Source organism: Leopardus geoffroyi, chromosome D3, assembly GCF_018350155.1.
Source record: "Leopardus geoffroyi isolate Oge1 chromosome D3, O.geoffroyi_Oge1_pat1.0, whole genome shotgun sequence".
In the NCBI taxonomy this organism is placed as follows: Eukaryota; Metazoa; Chordata; class Mammalia; order Carnivora; family Felidae; genus Leopardus; species Leopardus geoffroyi.
Genome location: NC_059339.1, coordinates 82,450,458 through 82,469,967, shown reverse-complemented (window position 1 = coordinate 82,469,967; position 19,510 = coordinate 82,450,458).

Genomic DNA, 19,510 nt, shown 5'->3' with positions numbered 1-19,510 from the left:
ATCATCCATTATCTATCAATTTATCTATCATCTATCAATCAATCTATCATCTATCTATCCATCATCTATCACCTATTATCTATCTGTCTATCTATCATCTATCTATCCAAATATCTAGAAACACAAAGATAAGAAATAAAATAAGAAAAATGTTCATGACAATCATAGTCCTCAATTCTGTAACTGGTCATGTGGTTGTGACTGGTATGTGTAACCACCTTATTCCATTATCCATTCCAAATTCCCTTTACCATCAACAAGCACTCCAGAAAGTTGTGTTTGTGTTTTGGTTTTTATCCGGTAGGATGACTCAAACCTTCTCCTGAACAGTGTGGGCCATTAGTATCCTGCTTGGATCTGATTGCTATAATTTCCCATTGACTTTAATAACAGGGCATGGGAATACCAGGAGACAGTCCACAGAATCTCTTACACTTCAGAGACCTCTTCCTCAACTCCACGGTAGAGCACTAGCCCAGTTTCCCTTGGTGGTCAGGATCACTCACCCCAGACAACACAGAAATTCTCTTCTTTGCCTATTGACTTGGAGCCATCAGTCCAACAGTCCTAACGTCCCCTCGATGGGATTATTGTATTTCCTGGTGGAAGCATTCCTCTCTCTGGAAATAAGAGCTCTAGGCACCAGTTCATAAAGTCACAGGGACAAGAAGCCTAATGTGACAACCCTAATTAATACTGTTCACACTAATCCCAGCATTTCTCTCATACATGCTGTGATTTTTCTTTATTCTATAACACATAATCTCATAATGTAATATATGGTTTACTTGTTTTTCATGTTTCTTACTTGAATTCTACCATGTCAGGCACCATTTTTTTCTGTGTTATCTCCAGCGACTTGTATTGTTCTTTCCTACACATAGCAAGCATTCAGTGTGTTTTGAATGAATGAATTAGCCAATAATCAAATAAATTTATGATTCTACTTTGCCATTCTGGTTTAATCCATCATCCTCTCTCACCCTGAATTATTGCAGTTCCCTCCTAACCAGACTCTGTGCACAATCTTGCCCGCTTAACTGAATTCCTTACTGACACTTCTCTCCTGACATCACTACTACACGTTCAATGTATTCTCACTCCACTGGGTTGGATGCTTCATTAGGCCAGAGAGTTTGGATATTACTCTTACCACTGATATATTTCTCACTTTCTGGACCCTTACTTGATGCATAACAAACACTGAGTGATTGAATGGAGGAATGCAAAAATTACTTTCTTCCTCTAAGCAAACTTCAATTTTTTTTCAGATTTTTGTCTCCAAAAAATAATTCTAAACTGGAGCACAACTTCCACTTTCTGCCTAGAGGAAGAGAATGTATCCATCAGAATATGGGTGTGAACGTGAGCAGTTTTAACAGAAAGTATTAGAGACTTACAATATCTTTTACAGATTAAGGGAACAGAGGTCAGCGAAGCTGTCCACCAGTGATATGAGCCTGCTGCACTAAAGCAGGAAGTTCTAAAAATCTCACCCAGCGATTGCTGAAAATCCAAGATCATCTCACCCAGAAGCCCTTGTCAATCTCACCAACCTCAGGAAAGTTCTAACTTTTATTTTGATCTCCATCACTTACATCAGTGGTGCTTAAGAAAATCTCCAAGCAGCTATTTTGGACCTCATATCTGCTCGTGGACACTTAAAACCGCATCTGGACAATCATGACCTGCTTTTTTCTTCTGTTCCCAAATCTTTTGTAATCGCCTATTGTTGGCAGGTTCTACCGTGTTCTTTGCCTGAGGAAGGGGATCTTGGGGGATTTGACTTCTCTGCAATGCAGGGTGAAATGGTGAAATCTCAATTTCTGAGTGAAGTCTCAGAACCAGCAGTGTGGCTGATCTGAAACCAAATAACCAAGCACAAATTCTTTGCCAGGAACTTAAGGAGTCTTGGGAAAAAAGATACTGTTTTCCCTCACTCGTTTCTTGTCCTTCGTGGGGTATTGTGGTTGTTATTCTTAGTTTAGTTTTGTTTATGATTGGCTTTCTACCTTATTCTGAGCATAAATCTTGGATGACTCTAACTTAGATTTATTGCCCACCAGGCATCGAACTCAATTATCTGGTCCCAGCTGTTGTGTTAGGTGTAGAGTACTTTGGGAACGTTACGCATCTTCAAGGAAAGTGTTTGATTTATCTGAAGTCCTAACTAGGCTGTGTATTCCGGGATGCTCTGAGCTTATTTTTCTCATAAAATCTTCCATCGTATCAGAAGAAAAACTATAAGGCTTTCTTGTGGCAGTACATATCTTATCTTGTAGAAAGACAAGGCATTCTTGCTAACATTAATAAATATGCAAAAATTATTAGGAAAATGTGAATTGTGAAGAAAACAACCCCAAGCTTACTACTGACTCTTCTTTAATATAATTAATTTAGGTTAAAAAATACCTGCTCGAGTACTTTTTTGTTTTCTTCATCCTGAACACAGTATTTACTTCATTTTGGCTCTATTTTACTTTTCCCTACTACCGGCCATATATTAATAGTTAGATGCTGAAAGGCCTAGAGGGAAAAGAAGAGCACTCATTAAATAAGTGTTAATAGGCAATTAAGAATCCCTGTAAATGACTTGTTGTCCCCAGCAATTCCTACCCATATTTTACAGTTGCCAAGAACTATTGTCCTGAGATCAAAATCACTCTGACCCTCAAGGTTCACAGGAATACAGAGTTATAAAATACATTATACATTTAACTAAAGGTGAACATTTATCACCATGTGTATGTGCCCTTGAAGTGTCTTCTAGTTGCCTGCATAAAAACAAAAAGTATTTCTGATTAGAAACTTCTCCAGCGGTATTGATCGAGTTGGTGTACATTTCTGGATTAAGACAGAATTATCACCGGACCTCTGCCCTTGCCCCATTTTCAGGCAACCCCTCTGTCCACCATTGGCAATGACAACATTTTTGCTGCTCAGTTGTCAATAGAAATTATTGCATCAGTGAAGAGTATAATAGGCTACTTATCAACTACCTTTGGGCTCTAACTGGTCACACCTTTGGGCCTTTCGTAGATGACATACAAGCGATGAGCAGTCTGCCTTCGTATCCAGAGACACGTGAGGTTTTCCCTCTCCTAATCTTTACATGCACTAATATACAAACTCAGCATTCCAGTCGCATTTTAATTTTTATTTTCACTTAAAGGAAAACTCCTGTGAATTAATGCAATTCTGCCAAATACCTCATCAGCATGAAACAAGAGCTAGACCGGTTGACCCTTTGCATCTTTTCAGGGTGAAGCCACCACATAGTATATGCTTGTTATACTATGATGATTTCAGCCTTTCTACTCTGCTTGGAGTATTTACTGGCGCCTCCAATTTAAATTTTACTTAATAATGCCTGCTTTCTCCTATGGAATACAATGCAAGTATATTCACACTTCACCTGCGTGAATCACTGTATCACCGTGTCCCAGGGTGATTGGATATATGTTCACAAATTAAAATACACATATATACCCACAACGGCAAAACACCCATATGTACACAGGGGTGAAATACAACAACCAAACATCTTTGTGGAAACAAAGTCCTGGCATGGCATTTGTTTAAAACCTAATATGATTCATTTTATCAAAATTTACGATTTCTCTCAGTGATTAATAGTGCATGCACCGTCTCAGATGGAAAAGTGATTGATGTCTAATGTCAAAAAGAGTTGGGCACAGACCTTTCACCGTGTCACTAGCTGTGACTATGATGTGAAACTACAGTGCTCTAACAGGGAGGAAGAGTGTCTCTTTGATTAAAGCCCCCACTGTTTAAATGCAGGGCACTGAGCACTAGTAAGGGCGACGACCTGTCACCCTCAAACAGGTTCTGATAATGAACTTTCAGGCATGAGGGTGAAAGTGTTCTGTAACCTTAATTCATGCCATTGTTTTAAAAGCTTATGTTCACACCACTCATGGAAAATAACTAAGGGTGCTAATATCATACAAACTGCATAAATTAAACTATGACAATAGGTGGTTGCCTTCTTGGCAGTGTTGAAATGATATTAGGTAAAGGTGTGATGCTTTGGAACCAACTCAGGTGACCTTTCCAGGTGTGTAAATTCCAAGCCTGACTATTGTAATTATGTCTGATGAGGGAACAGACACTACACATGCAGGAACTGAATGCAAATAAAAGCCATTGTAGATTCTATACAAAAATATTCTAGTCTTCACAGCACATAATTTTCAGACACAACAGGTAAGCTTCCAGAAGAAGACCATATAAAGAGGAACAAATTGTTGGGAAAGGCATGACAAGAAAAGACCTAATCAGAGAATCATGCTCATCAATTTGTTGGTATATGAAATCATAGATATACATATCAAGCAGCCAATATTCAGCAAAGGCAGGAGAGTAATACCATTATCTTATATCACCACAACACATGACAAGTTTGCCATTAACTTCCCCGCCCCACCCCCCCACCCCCGCCAGGAAAATTACAGTAAAACCTTGGATGGCGAGTAACTTGTCCCGTTAGTGTCCTGCAAGGCGAGCAAACCTTTCTAAATAAACAAGCGATATCTTGCAATACGGGTAGTATGCGATGCCCAGTGTCGCATGATCACAACTGAGCCAATGGTTCTTGAAATTCGCTTCGATATATCCATGCTTTGGATATACGTTTTTGGAATGAATTGTGCTTGCCATCGAGGTTTTACTGTATACTGTTCCCTAGATGGATCTTTGACCCAGGTAGAGCTGGCACACGATTTTTACCATCTGAGTCGCCCCTTGTTTACAGACCTCACTTTGATTTCTGATTTTTCTCAGGGGCTGAAGACCGAAGGTGTCTTCTTAGCACATGACCCATAGAAGAAGAAGACCAATATCAAATAAAGAGAACACTCTATCACCTGACTTTAAAACAATCCTAGTTGGCTGCTGTAATTAGCTGTATTAACAGTGGATAACCAACAACAAACAACAAAAGTGTAACAGAAGATCATCCCAAGGCTCCCTTCACCTTCAGATGGGATGTGTTGGACTAGGGATGCCTAACTAAACTGAAATATCAGATTGCTCTGGTTGTTAAGTACTAGAGAAGAGAACTGACGATAATGATAATTATAGCTGAGGTTATTTATAGGCTGGTGGAAAGCGCGTTGCAAACAGTACTTCCAACACAGAGGGGAAGTGATAAGTATCCCTCTTTGCACAGGACCTCGAGGCTTAGAGAGGCCGTCCTGGTAATGACACCACGTGGTCCTCCTATTGAGGAGCCTGCGTCAGAGCCTGCACTCCAATAAAAGATAAATTGAGGCATATTAAAATTTTTAAGAGTGTATTTGAGCACTTCTCCATTTGGATCAGGCAGCGCCAGACTGCAAGTTGTTGGTCGCACTCTGTGGACAAGAGCCAGGGGGAAAACCCTAAGGAAAAGTGCAGGAGCAAAGAAAGGGAATCATTTGATGGGCTACAGCTTTAAACTTGGTTGGCTGTGCTTGGTTGCTCTTGGCGTTCTGATTTCCTAAACTTGTGACATTTCCAGGCTTAGATTTGGGTTTGCCATCACCACGTTAAAGTCACCTCACTCTACTGGCTCCAGACCCAAAAATCGTGAGGTCATGACCTCAGCCCAAATCAAGAGTCAGACCCTTAAATTACTGAGCCCCCCAGGCACCCCTATTGTTTAATTAATCTAACACCTCCTGGCACCCACTACTCCATAGAGACTGGAAGAATTGAAGACAGTAACACGGGAATAGGAAACTTCTTAGGTTTTCCAAACACATTTTATTGCGTAGGGAAGGATTCTATTGATTCGAAATTCAAGAATACGACTTCTAGACAGCCTGAAAATCAAGAAATGGAAGTTACTTGTGCTGTAGGCATTTTAAGGTGTCTAAAAAAGCCTATAGAAGCACATTATGCCACATTGCTGTGGTATTATCATTGTGAGTGTACATGTCTCATCAATATATGGGATATGATTATTTCAAGTATGGGAGAAATAGGACAGAAACAAACAAAAAAATCACCATGGTTTAGGACTTAAAGGAAGCTTCCAGTTTAACTTCCCTTTAATTTTACATAATATGTGTTTTTTTTCTTTTAAAAAAAAATCACAAAGCCTTTTATGCAATGGTATCCAGTGGGATGTTCTTTTACTCTGAAGTGTGCAGGTATGTGTCTCTAGGGGACATATTTGTTCTCCTTTTTAGCACATTCTATCCATTCATACTTTGCATGTTGTGTTTCTGTTTAAATATGATAAGAAAGAGATTTATGTAAAAACAGACCAACTCATATGTACATATTTAATTACAATCCCTTCAGAAGTGTTTTCTTAAAGATTCCTGCAAAAAAATGTAAGTTATACGACATGATAATTCACTCAATATTATTCTAGGAAGCATAGCAAAGATAATAAATAAATATTTGAAATTGTGCATTAGAAAACTCTTTGGGCATCGATATCTACTTCATGGTATACTCTTCCATATATAGTTGAATAATTATACATTTAATTTTATATCTCAGGAAAAATTTAGAATAACGGGCTGTTACTTTCCCTATATTTTTATTCTATTAAACTGTTCTTTGCTTTTACTAGGAAAAAGAAAAATTAGTAGTAGACTACAAATCCACAAAGATTGGCAAGATGAATGCATTTTGAGTAGCAACAATGGAAGGACTAGGGTATTTTATGTTAAAATAAGCAAAAGATAAATATCCATCGTATATTCTATTGATGGAACAGGTTCTTGAGTCAGTCTGCATTATAGCCTGGTTATTCATAAGGTAAAATATAATTTCAAAAGTTATACTCCTACAACATTTTTTGACATCACCCACCTGAAGCCACTGACACAATGAATAATTTCCAACAGGAATATGACACTTGTAGAATAAAGGAATCCAAAGGCCGACAAAGAGAATATGAGCAGTTGCACTGAACGAACCAATTCCCTCTGAGCTCAGTGCCGCCCTATCAGAAAAAGTACAAGCCAAGAGATCCCAGGATGAGCACTACGGGGTTGTGGATAATCCTACCATTTTAGATTTGATCACTGCTCACATATCAGATTCTTAGAAGTAGTAGCATGTGGTAAATTACACGTGTGTGTGTGTGTGTGTGTGTGTGTGTGTGTGTACGCGTGTATGCAAGTATATACTGATGTCACCTGGAGTTATTTTCCTTCTCATATGTGCTGAAATTTAATACATTTATCTCATCAGCTCATGTCACTTTTTGTGTTATTAAAGTGCCCCACATAAATCTTCATCAAATTTAAGTGAAATGATTTTCTAGCATTTTTTGACTAATCTTCCTGTAAAAGTGACCACTTACATATTATATACTCAGCACAGGATCTTACCAAATAGATGTTCAAGACTAGCTGTTGAGACTAATGACATCATCAATGTGAATCACATTATCTTATCTAAATCTGCAAATCATTTGGTATCTTGCATGCCTTAGAAAGCAAGCTATTCACAGTCAGATTGCATTTTAGCTGATTGAGAAAGTGTAAGGAAGGAAGATAGAGGGGGAAAGGCAGAGACTAAGGAGAATAGAATCTGGGTAAACAGAATAATAAACATATTAAAAATGTCTCACTGAGCTTCTGGATTCAAGTGCAATTATGCTGGGGGGATGGAAATAGGCAAATACAAGAACAGAAATAGGGAAGAAGGGAAAGAGGGAGGGAGAGAGGGAATGAGATGATACAGAAAATATCCAACTCCTAATTCTTTTCCATCAGAATTTAATTCATTAACTGTTTTAATTAGCTGCCCACATCTCCTCTAGTCCTCCAACCTTAACTTATTCTGTACTAATTCCACTGCCTAAGCAGCTCTCAGACCACAAAAGTATGATTTAAAATTAGAGAAAGTCTTTCCCATCTCTGTTTTAGCTTTCCCCAGAGTTGCCCAGGAACCTCTCTTGTGAGGAGTGTTGAGATCAGATGGGTTACAACCCATGAGGAGAATAGCATTCAGGTAATGGATCCTTGATGGAGAGCTAACATTGGAGCAATGTTTAGCCCAGGTGGTCTGAGACAAAGAAGTGGAGGGAATTGGAAAGATAATCTGGGAGAAATACAAAAAAGGAAAATAAGGAAAGCATTGCCGACTCTGTAGAAGGCAGAACAAGGTCAGAAGCTGAATTTGAATTATGATGCAACTAAATGACTTCTTCCCTAGGCATCCCACAATAGCTTCCCAATAGAAATCCCTAGGACACTTCTGCCCTCCATGCTATCAAAGTAATCTTTTTTAAATGCAAATCTGAATTTACCTCCCCTGTTAAAACAAAAGATATTGAATGCATTCTCATTGTTCTCAGGATATAGACCAAATTCTTAACGGTATCTGGTATCTCGGAGATCTTGCATGTGTATTTTGACATTTTTTTTCTTGCTGCTTTTAACCATGCTCTCTATTAAAATCCTTCTTCTAACACTACTAATTCTTTTTTCTCTATGAACTTTGCATTTACGAGACCCTCTGCTTGGAAAGCTTCTCCCAATCCTATAATGGTTATATGTTTTTGTCTGCTTAGAATCTGTGATAATTAATTTTATGTGTCAGTTTGACTGCGCTGGTGAAACATTATTTCTGGGTGTGTCTGTGAGGAAGCTTTGGATGAGATTAGCATATGAATCAGCAGACTATCTTAATTATTATAGCTTTACAATAAGCTTTGGATTCTGATAATTTGAGTCTTTTAACTTTGTTCTTTTCCAAAATTGTGTTGCTTACTTTAACTCATTTACTTTTCAATGTAAATTATAAAATCAGCTTTTCAATATCTTAAAAAAAAAGGAAGGTTGTTTGCAATTTTGTAAAATTTACAAATCAACATGGAGAAAATGTGCATTTAACAACCATGAACAAAGTTGCCTTTTTTTGTATTTATATTCTATTTGCTTTCTATCAGCAATGTTTTATAGTGTTCAGAAGACAAATTTTACATGTATTTTGCTAGATTTATACCTGAGTATTTCATATTTTGGGTGCTACTGTAAATGGTATTTTTAAAATTCCACACCTAATTGTTCATTTTTAGTATGAAGAAATACAACTGATTTTTACTGACCTTTGTTTTACAACTTGGATGAGTTCATTTATTAAAAATAGAAGGCTTTTTGTGGCTCATTGGTATTTTGTACATAGATGATCCTGTTATCTCCAAATATAAACAGTTTTATTTCTTCCTTTCCAATCTGTATACCTTTGCCTCCCCCCCCCCCCCCCCCCCCCTACACACACACACTCTTTGTCCTTTGCCTAATTAGGCTGGTGAGAGACTCTGGGAAGATGTTGAATAAGACTGATGAGGGCAGCCATTCTCCACTTGTTTCTGAACTTAGGAGAAGAAAAAGAAATTATATCGATAAACATTTTGTAGATTTTACTTTATTTTTAAATTTTTTTAATATTTATTTATTATTGAGAGACAGAGAGACACAGATCGTGAGCAGGGGAGGGGGAGAGAGAGGGGGAGACACAGAATCCAAATCAGGCTCCAGGCTCCAAGTTGTCAGCACAGAGTCCAACGCAGGGCTCGAACTCACAAACTGGGAGATCATGACCTGAACCGAAGTCAGATGCTTAACCAACTGAGCCACCCAGGCTCCACCTTTTTGTAGATTTTAGCTACTTGTTTCTTAGAGTTTTAATCAGATATTAAATATTGTCACATGCTATTTCAGCATCCACTGAGATCATTATATGATTTTCTTATTCACTATTTTATGGACAAATCATACTGACTGATTTATTTTTATATTTTTATAATGTTTTTTTAAGTTTATTCATTTTTGAGACAGAGAGAGAGACAGAGCATGAGTAGGGGAGAGGCAGAGAGAGCGAGAGAGACACAGAATCCAATGCAGTCTCCAGGCTCTGAGCTGTCAGCACAGAGCCCTACTCAGGACTCGAACTCACGAAGACCCGAGCTAGAAGTCATGACCTGAGCTGAAGTCCGAAGCTTATCCAACTGAGCCACCCAGGCACCCCTTTACTAACTGATTTTTAAATGTTGAACAAAGCTTGCCTCCCTGAGGAATTCTTACTTGGTCATGATGTATTATTTTTTTAATATGTTATCCAATATGATTTGCTGATATTTTGTTGAGGTTGCTTACATATACATTCATGAAAGATATCAGTCGCCCTTTATTTGTGCAATATCTCTGTCCGGTTTTGGTATTAACTTAATGATGATCTATTAGAATAATTTAGGAAATATTCCTAGTATGTTTACATCAGGAAGAGTTTGTTTAGAATTGATATAATATCTTCATAACATTATTGGTAGAATTTGCCAGTGAAACTATCTGGGCATGGGATGTTCTTTCTTGACAGTGATTTTATATTAGCTAAAAATTTAATGATTTTAATAGAGACAGAAATATTCAATTTCCCGTTTCCCTTTGAGTAAGACTTTGTGGTTTACACTATTATTTTATCTAAGTCATCAGATTTATTGGTATAAAGTCATCCATAATATATCCTTACTATTATTGTCATGTTACAATTTGTAGTGATTTCTCCTTTTTCATTCCTAGTATTGATGATTTATTTCACTCTTTTTCTTAAACAATCTTGCAAGAAGTGTATAAATTTTCTTTTTTCAAAGAAATGTAGTTTGTTTCATTGATTTCCTTTATTGTTTCAAACTTTATTATCTTATATTACCTTTAGTTTTTCTATTGGCCTTCTTTTTAAAATTTGCATTGTTTTTAGTTTCTTAATATGAAAGCTTATATTGCACATCTTAGGCCTTTTTTTCTAATGTAAGCATTTAATTCAATAAGATCTATTATATTACATTATAGCATTTTAATTATATAAAAACAGCTGCTGCAGCTGTTTACTAGAAATTGTGAAATACTGTGTTTTATACTTCATTTAATTCAAAGTTTTTTTTCCTTTTTTGATTTCCTCTTTGAATATGGGTTGCTTTAAAGTTGTGTCATTTTCACATATTTTGAACTTTTCCTAGCTATCAGTTATTCATTTGTAGTATAATTATATTGTAGTAAAACTATTTAGCATGTTTTAAATTTTTTAAAAATGTTTTTTGCTTGCTTAATGGAACAGAATGTGCTCTATCTTATTAAATGCTTTACATAGATGTGAAAAGAACGCCTATATATCATCTATTGATGTGTATATTTTGTCTAAAGGAGCAAAGGCAACACAGTGGGTAAATGTTCTTATCCTTATCCTTTTTTCTTATAGATATTTTCTTTTTCTGTTCAACAAATGGTGCTAGAACAACTAGGCATCCACATACCATAGAAAAGAGAAGAGAAGAGAAGAGGAGAGGAGAGGAGAGGAGAGGAGAGGAGAGGAGAGGAGAGGAGAGGAGAGGAGAAGAGAAGAGAAGAGAAGAGAAGAGAAGAGAAGAGAAGAGAAGAGAAGAGAAAAAGAAAAAATATATCTCAAAGTGAATCATAGACTGTAATGGAAAATATAAAACTACAAAATGACTAGTGAAGAGAAAACTTAGGAGACTTTGGTGACTTGATGTGACAACTACTTTTTAGATATAAAAACAAAGCCATAATTCATGTCAGATATAATTGATAAACTGGACATCATTAAAAAATGTTTGCTCTGAAAAAAAAACATGTAAAGAGAAAGAGAGGACAAGCCATAGACTAGGAAAAATCTTTGCAAAAGACATCTAATAAAAGTGAAGAACTGTTACCCAAAATATACAAAGAGCTTTTAAAATTCAACAATACAACAGACAACCCAATTAAAAATGGGCAAAAGATCTGAATAAATATAGGGAATTGCAAATGAAAACAATGAGATAGTACTATAGAATCATACATACACCTATCAGAATGGCCAAAACCCAAAACACTGTGGACACCAGATGATGGAGAGGATGTGGAACAAGAGGAACTCTCATTCATTGCTGGTGGCAATGCAAAATGAGAAGTCCACTTTGAAAACTAGTTTGGCAATGCCTCACAAAACTAAACATACTTTTATGAAACAATCCAGCAATTGTGTTCATTGGTATTTACTTAAATAAGCTGAAATTTATGTTCACAAAAGAATCTGCACTTGGATGTTTATAGCAGTTTCATTCATAAATGTCAAAAATGGAAGTAACCGAGATGAGCATCTATTGATGCTTGAGCAGGTGAATAGAATAACGATGGTACATCCAGTTAATGGAATATTATTCAAAGCTAAAAAGAAATGAGCTATAAAACCATGAAGAGACATGGGAGAAATGCCAATGCATGTTATTAAGTAAAAGAAGCCAATCTGAGAAGGCTACAAACTATGATTCCAACTATATGACCTTCTGGAAAAGGCAAAACTACAGAGACAGTTAAAGGATCAGGGGTTGCCAGGGGTTGAAGAGAAGAAGGGATGAGTGGGTGAGCACAGAGGATATTAAAGCAATGAAACTATTCTGTGTGACACTACAGTGGCATCTACATGTCACTATACATTTGTCAAAATCCATAAAATGTACAACACAAAAAGTGAACCCTAATATACACTGTGGAGGTTGGATAATGCTGATAAGTCAGTGCGGGTTTTTAAATAGTAGCAAATGGAGCATTCTGGTGGGGGATGTTGCCAGTGGAGGGTGTGGCTGTGTGGGTGTGGAAACGGGGTAGATGGGAATACTGTTCTTCGTGCTCAGTTTTACTGCAAAACTAAAACTGCTCTAAAAAAATAAAATCTATTTCCCAAAAAAGTGTTGATTTTGCTGGTGCTGGTTGGAGTTTTCCATAAATCTCAGCAAAGCTTTCTCAGTGTTTCTGCCTCTCCTTACCATGCTTGGCAAATTTTGTTATAGAAATGTGGTATGTCTTGTATAATAGAGTTTTCTGCCCCTCTGTCTGCAGTAGGATATCTCTCGTAAAATTATCTGTGATCCTAGGGCGCCTCGGTGGTCCAGTCAGTTAAGTGCAGGACTCTGGATTTCAGCTCAAGTCATGATCTCACAGTTGGTGAGTTTGTGCTTTCCTGAGTTCGAGCCCCTGCTTAGGATTCTCCGTCTCCCTCTCTCTCTCTGCCCCTCCCCTGATGGCTTTCTCTCTCTCTTAAAAATAAATAAACATAATTTTTTAAAAATTATCTGGGATCCTAGGCTCATGAGTTTTCTTCTCCACTCTGTTTGGTCTTCTCCAGATTCTTTGCCTAGCAACACACCTGTCCTTTACTGCAAACCTAAGACATTTGCGAGAATCATCTGAGCAAGAGGGGTGGGCAGGGCTTTCTGCTTTTCCTTTCAAGACAGGCAGTCCCTCCCCGACACTGATCATTGTGCGAGAGGCTCTCTCTGGTCATTGCTCAGATCCACAGTCTTTCTCATCTGCCTCCAGTAAGAAGAAGTCTGTGGAATACAGCATGCAAGAGACTGCAGACTTGCCTTTTCCTTGATCCTTTTCAATCACCTTTTATTATGCAGTCTCCTGGCCCAATATGGGGCTTGAACTCACGACCCCAAGATCAAGAGTCAGATGCTCTCCTGACTGAGCCAACCAGGAGTCCCTCCTCACTTTTTTTATGTCGATTTTACTTCTTAGTTTTTCTCATTTATATCTTCTATGTCCCTTATTATACTTTTAGTCAAATCTACTTTCCTTTGGGTACCTTGAATTTAATATTCATTTCTGAGAATTTTTTTTCCTGCACTTTATGTCCTGGGTTTTGTCATCTACCATATCAAAATATATTAGTTTATGCTATATTTTCTGAAATCTTGTATTTGTGATATGTTTCCTTTTTGTTGTATTTGCAATAACTTGTGTCATTATTCTCTAATGATCCTGGACTTTCATGTTCCTTTCTCTATTTTGCTGCTGGATTTCTCTAGGTTGCTTTTGTCTGCCATAAAGGTTTTCCAGATTACTTTTTTTGCTGCTTCATTTTTACTGTTCTTTTGTTTCCTTTTCTTTGGATCGTATTTCTATTTCCCAGCTATTACATTATAGTACTTCCCCCTTCTCCATGGTTTTGCATTCTGTGGATTTAGTTTTCCGAAGTCGACTGCAGTTTGAAAGCAGACCGATCCTCCTTCTGACATAGGGTCAAATTAGCCTAATGTTTACATCATAATGCTATATCATTAACTTCTTTTTTGTTGTTTTTTTTTTTTTTTGAGAGAGAGGGGGAGAGAGAGAGAGCCCACACACATGGAGCAGTAAAGGGAGGGAGAGAATCTTAAGACGACTCCACACCCCGTGCAGAGCCCAATGTGGGGTTCCATCTCATGAGTGTGAGATCACGACCTGAGTCAAAATCAAGAATTAGACACTTAACTGCCTGAGCCACACAACTGGCATCTACTGGCGGTCTTGGAATGCATCCCTCAAAAATAAGAGGGGACTACTAACTTTTATATTATATTATATTATATTATATTATATTATATTATATTATATTATTATATTATATTAGTATTATTAGCTGTTATTTAGTTTTATTTTATTATTACTTTTTATAATTTATTATTTATTATTATTATTTATTTTTAGTTTATTATTTAGTTTATTTAATAGTTTTCCTATTAGGTTTTTAATGTTTTGAAATTCTTTCAACTAGTGACTATCAGGAGAGTCTTATGGGTAATATGGGGAGAGAAGTTTGGTTTTCTTTATATTTCCCTTGATACAGTAGTTCATTGGTCTGCCACTAGGATGTAGAGCAGTTTCTTTATGATATGTTCCCTTCTATGTATGTGTGTGTGAGTGTGTGTGTGTGTGTGTGTGTGTAGGTGCAAGTGAATATGGTATGTCTTTATATATATATATATATATATATATATATAGTCTCTATTCTATTATATATTCTTAGATTTTGCATTGTTCAATAGAGCCTTATTATCAGCCAGGTTTTTTTTCCTATCCTTCTTTAGGGATACTGCTTTTAAGAGGCACAGCTTTCTAAGATGATTCTATGTCTTCTCCAGAAGCAGAATCTTTGAAATATGGTCATTGCTTATGCCCTGAACATTCCAAGAACATACTCTTTTCATTGACTTGCTCTGAGTAGCCAACTGTCTATCCAGTCCTAAATGGTTCTATCTTTCAGTGAGCTCTTTCTTTGTTGTTATCTGGGTCATTCTACTATAGAATACATTTGCCTTCTTCACTCTGCATTAGACTGAAAACCTACAAATGCTGTATCGTCCACAGTCAATTCTTCTTGTCTTGCTTGTATCTATATTTACTTGATCATATATAATCTCCTTCCTCTAGCTCTACCCAAGACTCTAGTTTGAAGTGATTTCTATTTGTTGTCATTTTTCTTCTATAAGGTTCTTGATAAGAAATGGAGTGATTTTAATATGGGTGACTGCTTTTAACATAGAAAACTGGGAACCCTCATTACGCTGTCCAAGACTTATTTGGGTTAATTTTGTAATATGCTCATATGAATGATTTAAAGGTATTTATTATCCATTAGGATTTTCCCCAAATTTATAAACATTTGTGAATCTTCATGATTCTGTCTTTGCTACTGTTATTTGTTCTTGTGGAGTGCTTTAAGTGCCATCATAATTATGAAAATAATTTGAATCAAATAAGATTATGTTCGAATCCTACCTTCATTGCAAAAATACCCCTAATCCAATTAAGTTATTAAGCAGCACAGTGCTTGAAACACCGTAGGAGATGTGTAATTTGTTTGCTCCTCAGATGTACTTAAACACACGGTGGTTTGTAACTTTGTCTACAGCTTGTTTATGAGATGCATATGAAAGATGCTCAAAACAATAAATGAATGAATAAATATTATGTGCTTCGTATAAATTTCTCAAAATGGAATCATCGATTTGTAATGTTGAAAACGTGACAACAGAAGAATTGTAAAAGGAGAACATTTGTTAAAATGCCTCCAAAATGCCTATGGCACTTCTGATTCATATCAGTATTTTATTTTCCCTTATTTAATTGAGACTGAAAGTCCTCTAAAGGAAATATTGTCCCAAAAGGCCATGCCCCGTTCACTCTGGACACAACCCCAGTGGCATCAGCATTAGCAGAGGAAAGCTCAAGGCAAATGTCATTTCATATCAAATGCAGCATCCAAATAAAAAGTGCCCCAAAAGACCTCAAAGCAAACCCACAAAGGTGAGGTCATTGCCAAACTTTCCCTTAGGTGGCTTCTGTTTATACTATGCCTCACAAGTTTGAGAATAAGCATTCATGTGAGCCTAGCATGATGTTTTAGGAATCTGATGTTTTTTCCAGGACAGAAAAGAAGAGTAGATAATAAAGGTTGTCACAGCAATGGAGAGACAGATCTATAAGACTTATTCACAGAGGTATAATGATAGAGGTGCCTTACTTACTATTTGCAGGTGTGGGCAATGCGAAGCAAGGAGAAATAAATGGTTTAGTGCCACTGCCATCTAGTTTTCCAAGTAAAAAACATTTTATAACTCAAAGAGAAATTTCCTGGCAGTCTATGCAGACCAATTAGAAACCTGAGATAATGAGAGTAGATTACAACTGTACTTTAATGCCATTAATTCTTACTCCAGCGACCACAGTTTTCCTATGGATGTGTCAAAAAAAAGGTTCTTGTTTCGTTGTTGCTCTGAAGATTAATCGACAGTCTGATAATTTGAGGTCTAATTGTAATAAGGTGGAAGTAATCAATGAAAAAATTTCCTGATTATTCTGGGCGCTTGGCAGTTAATTCTGAATCGCATGATTTTTCAAGAAGAAAAAAACTGAACTTAGACCACCTGCATTTAGACAAGACTGTTTTGAAAGAAGTATAGCTTGCTTTTTGTCTCAGATCATTACACTGATGTGAAAGTGTTAAGTATATTCAGGTTCTAACACACTGGCCTGAGATATAGGAGAGACCCAATAAACATTTGTTTAAAAACAATTGAATAAATGAATATATTGCCTCGGAGCATCCATTACTGTGAATATTCTGTTTCTTATGTTTTGTGAGAACTCTGATGTACTTTAAAGACTGAAAACAGTTTAGATTATTTCATCCCAGCGTGATGCATTTGTTCTGCTACTTCCTAGCCATTGTAATTGAGGCTAAAAACTTCAAATTGAATTCCAATGTGTCCTTTACTAGCTTGCTGTTTTCCTAGCCAATCCATAAGGCCATTGTTTTTGCATTCCACTGCAATCCATTATTATCACTTGGCTAAACAAACACAGCTGGGTGGTAATGAATGAAGTTTCTGCATTTATGGGTAAACTTAGCTGTAATGCTACTCCACAGCTCACTCTCTAAGACCGAGAGAAGCCATACAGCAATTCCACGCACTAATTTGGCAACACAGAAGATACGAATGTTATGTTGAAATCGCAGAGACAATTCCACGCTGGTAAATGTCTTTGCTCTTACTATTAAATGCAAACTAATGTTAGACAAGAAGATAAATGAGTGCAATGTAGTCATTCCATCCTTCCAACATTTACTTTATTTCGGCTTTAAGAAAAATTATACATGGCTTTGTTATCAGCCTGGAAAACAAATAGTAACAAGGAATTACTGTACTGAAATGCACAAATGTAATGTAATGTACTGAATGTACATGTACATGTCATGTACATGTAATGCAATGTATTGAAATGTACAAATACCCTGTTAATTGTCTAGATTTAGTTTCCCAGCCGTGAAAATATTTTAAAGTAATAAGTCATCAAATACAAAGGCTAACCTTCATTTTCAATATCTAGGATTTTGATTCAGTGTAATCTCATAACCGTATATCTTTAAATCCCATTGCACCTTGACTACTAAAAGATGCTTGAATGCAAAAAACTCCAGGACGGAATCTATGGCTATCACATGATGGCTTCTTCACTGTAGTCTGCACATAACAAAAGCCTCGGGTTAAAATTTAGAAACTGAATTTTTTGCCAATTAGAAATTGCCAGCTATTAGATAGATCAGAGACAAGGTACAGGTGTCATGAATTTTACCCTTTGCTGTAAATTAAATGCTCTTTCACCGCATGGAGTTCCCAGTCTGAAGTCTCTAACATTGTAAGCAATTAAATGTGCGTGCTCAGTTAATGCTGGCACCTGGGAACTTGATAATTTTCATGTATACAAAGCTCGGTCTTCCGTTCACAGTCTCCTTGCACAAATAAATCTGCACAACCAAAAAGACCAGAAGAGATTTGATAACCCCAGAAAAACTCAAGCCTGCAATGTGTTCTCTGCTTGTCAATTTGCAGTTGTCACAACTGTTATCTATTAAATAAAAATACTAAGAAAGACTCCTGCCAGGGAAATTCTTTGGGGGGCACCCAAAGGATTCAGGAACAGTAATTGACTCATTTTTGAGAATTCCCATGCTTTTTAATCTTTTCTGTCTTTGGAATATGTAGGCCTGGGCAGCCAACGTTCTGTGGCTCTGAAAACAGCATTCCTTCCTCGTACAATATGCAGTATGGAAAAATAAGACTGACAAATAGCCAAGCAAGATAGAAAAACAATTAACGTTGATCCACTGATTTTTAAACCACTAATCAGCTAAATAACTTGATGATTACTTGATGTTTTACCCTCAATTTTCAGTTTTTTTTTAATTCTATACAAAGTTTAACCAATCCTTTCCTATAATGCACGTATGTTATTAAATTTGGTAGCTGTAACAGGAATAGTAATGGCACACTGAAAATAAAAACGTGTCTTTTTTTAGTCATATGCATTGCACTGTCTTCCTTCAAGTCCTTCACTAAATTGTGCCTTTTTCAGTCGTCCCTACTTTTGGATAGCTTTGTTTTGGACCATTAAATGTAAACCTTAAAGGTTACTTCTAAACAATGTCTCCTGTTATTCATAACTTTCATCATTGCCTAGAGAGGAAAAGTAAAGGTACTATCAGGAGAATTAAAAAAATGATGGTGAGCTCAGTGAAAAATAAATTTATTAAACTTCCAGTTTAAATGTAATGGCTCTGAAACCAATAGATGACTTTTAAATCTGGGAAAGTAGCTAAGTAGCTGCATCAGGTAAGAGATAATAATAAAGCACTATGTACTTTTACTTGAGACAAGTGTGCTTTTGATGAAGAATACTGACTCAATCTATAGGTGAAATCCAACTGTATTTTAAAAGTGGCATTAACCAACAATCTTGTTTGATACACATATTGGGAAATATTGAATGGACAGATAACCAAAAGTGTCATCAAAGCAAAAGTTGCAGCAAAGTTAAACAGGTAAGGAAGACTTTATTCAAAGCTATTGCATTGGGGGAGGGAGAATTCACGAAGCAGAACTCAGTCTGAATTCAATTCTGCTAAAACAAAAGGATGGGGAGTTTTTAAGAAATAGGGTAGGGGTGAGGGGGGTCACAAGCCATCTGTCTTTACCAACCGGTGCCCACCAAAGTTAGCTCCTACCCTCCCACAGAGGCTGGGTGATAGAGACGCTATTTTTCCGACTTCTGGGGACTTGAAAAAGACAGACAGTCATGAGGTTATAAAATATTTACATCTTAAAGGGACAGAGAAAGAATTTAAAATGATGAGTTTTCTAAAGCTCTAAGAAACG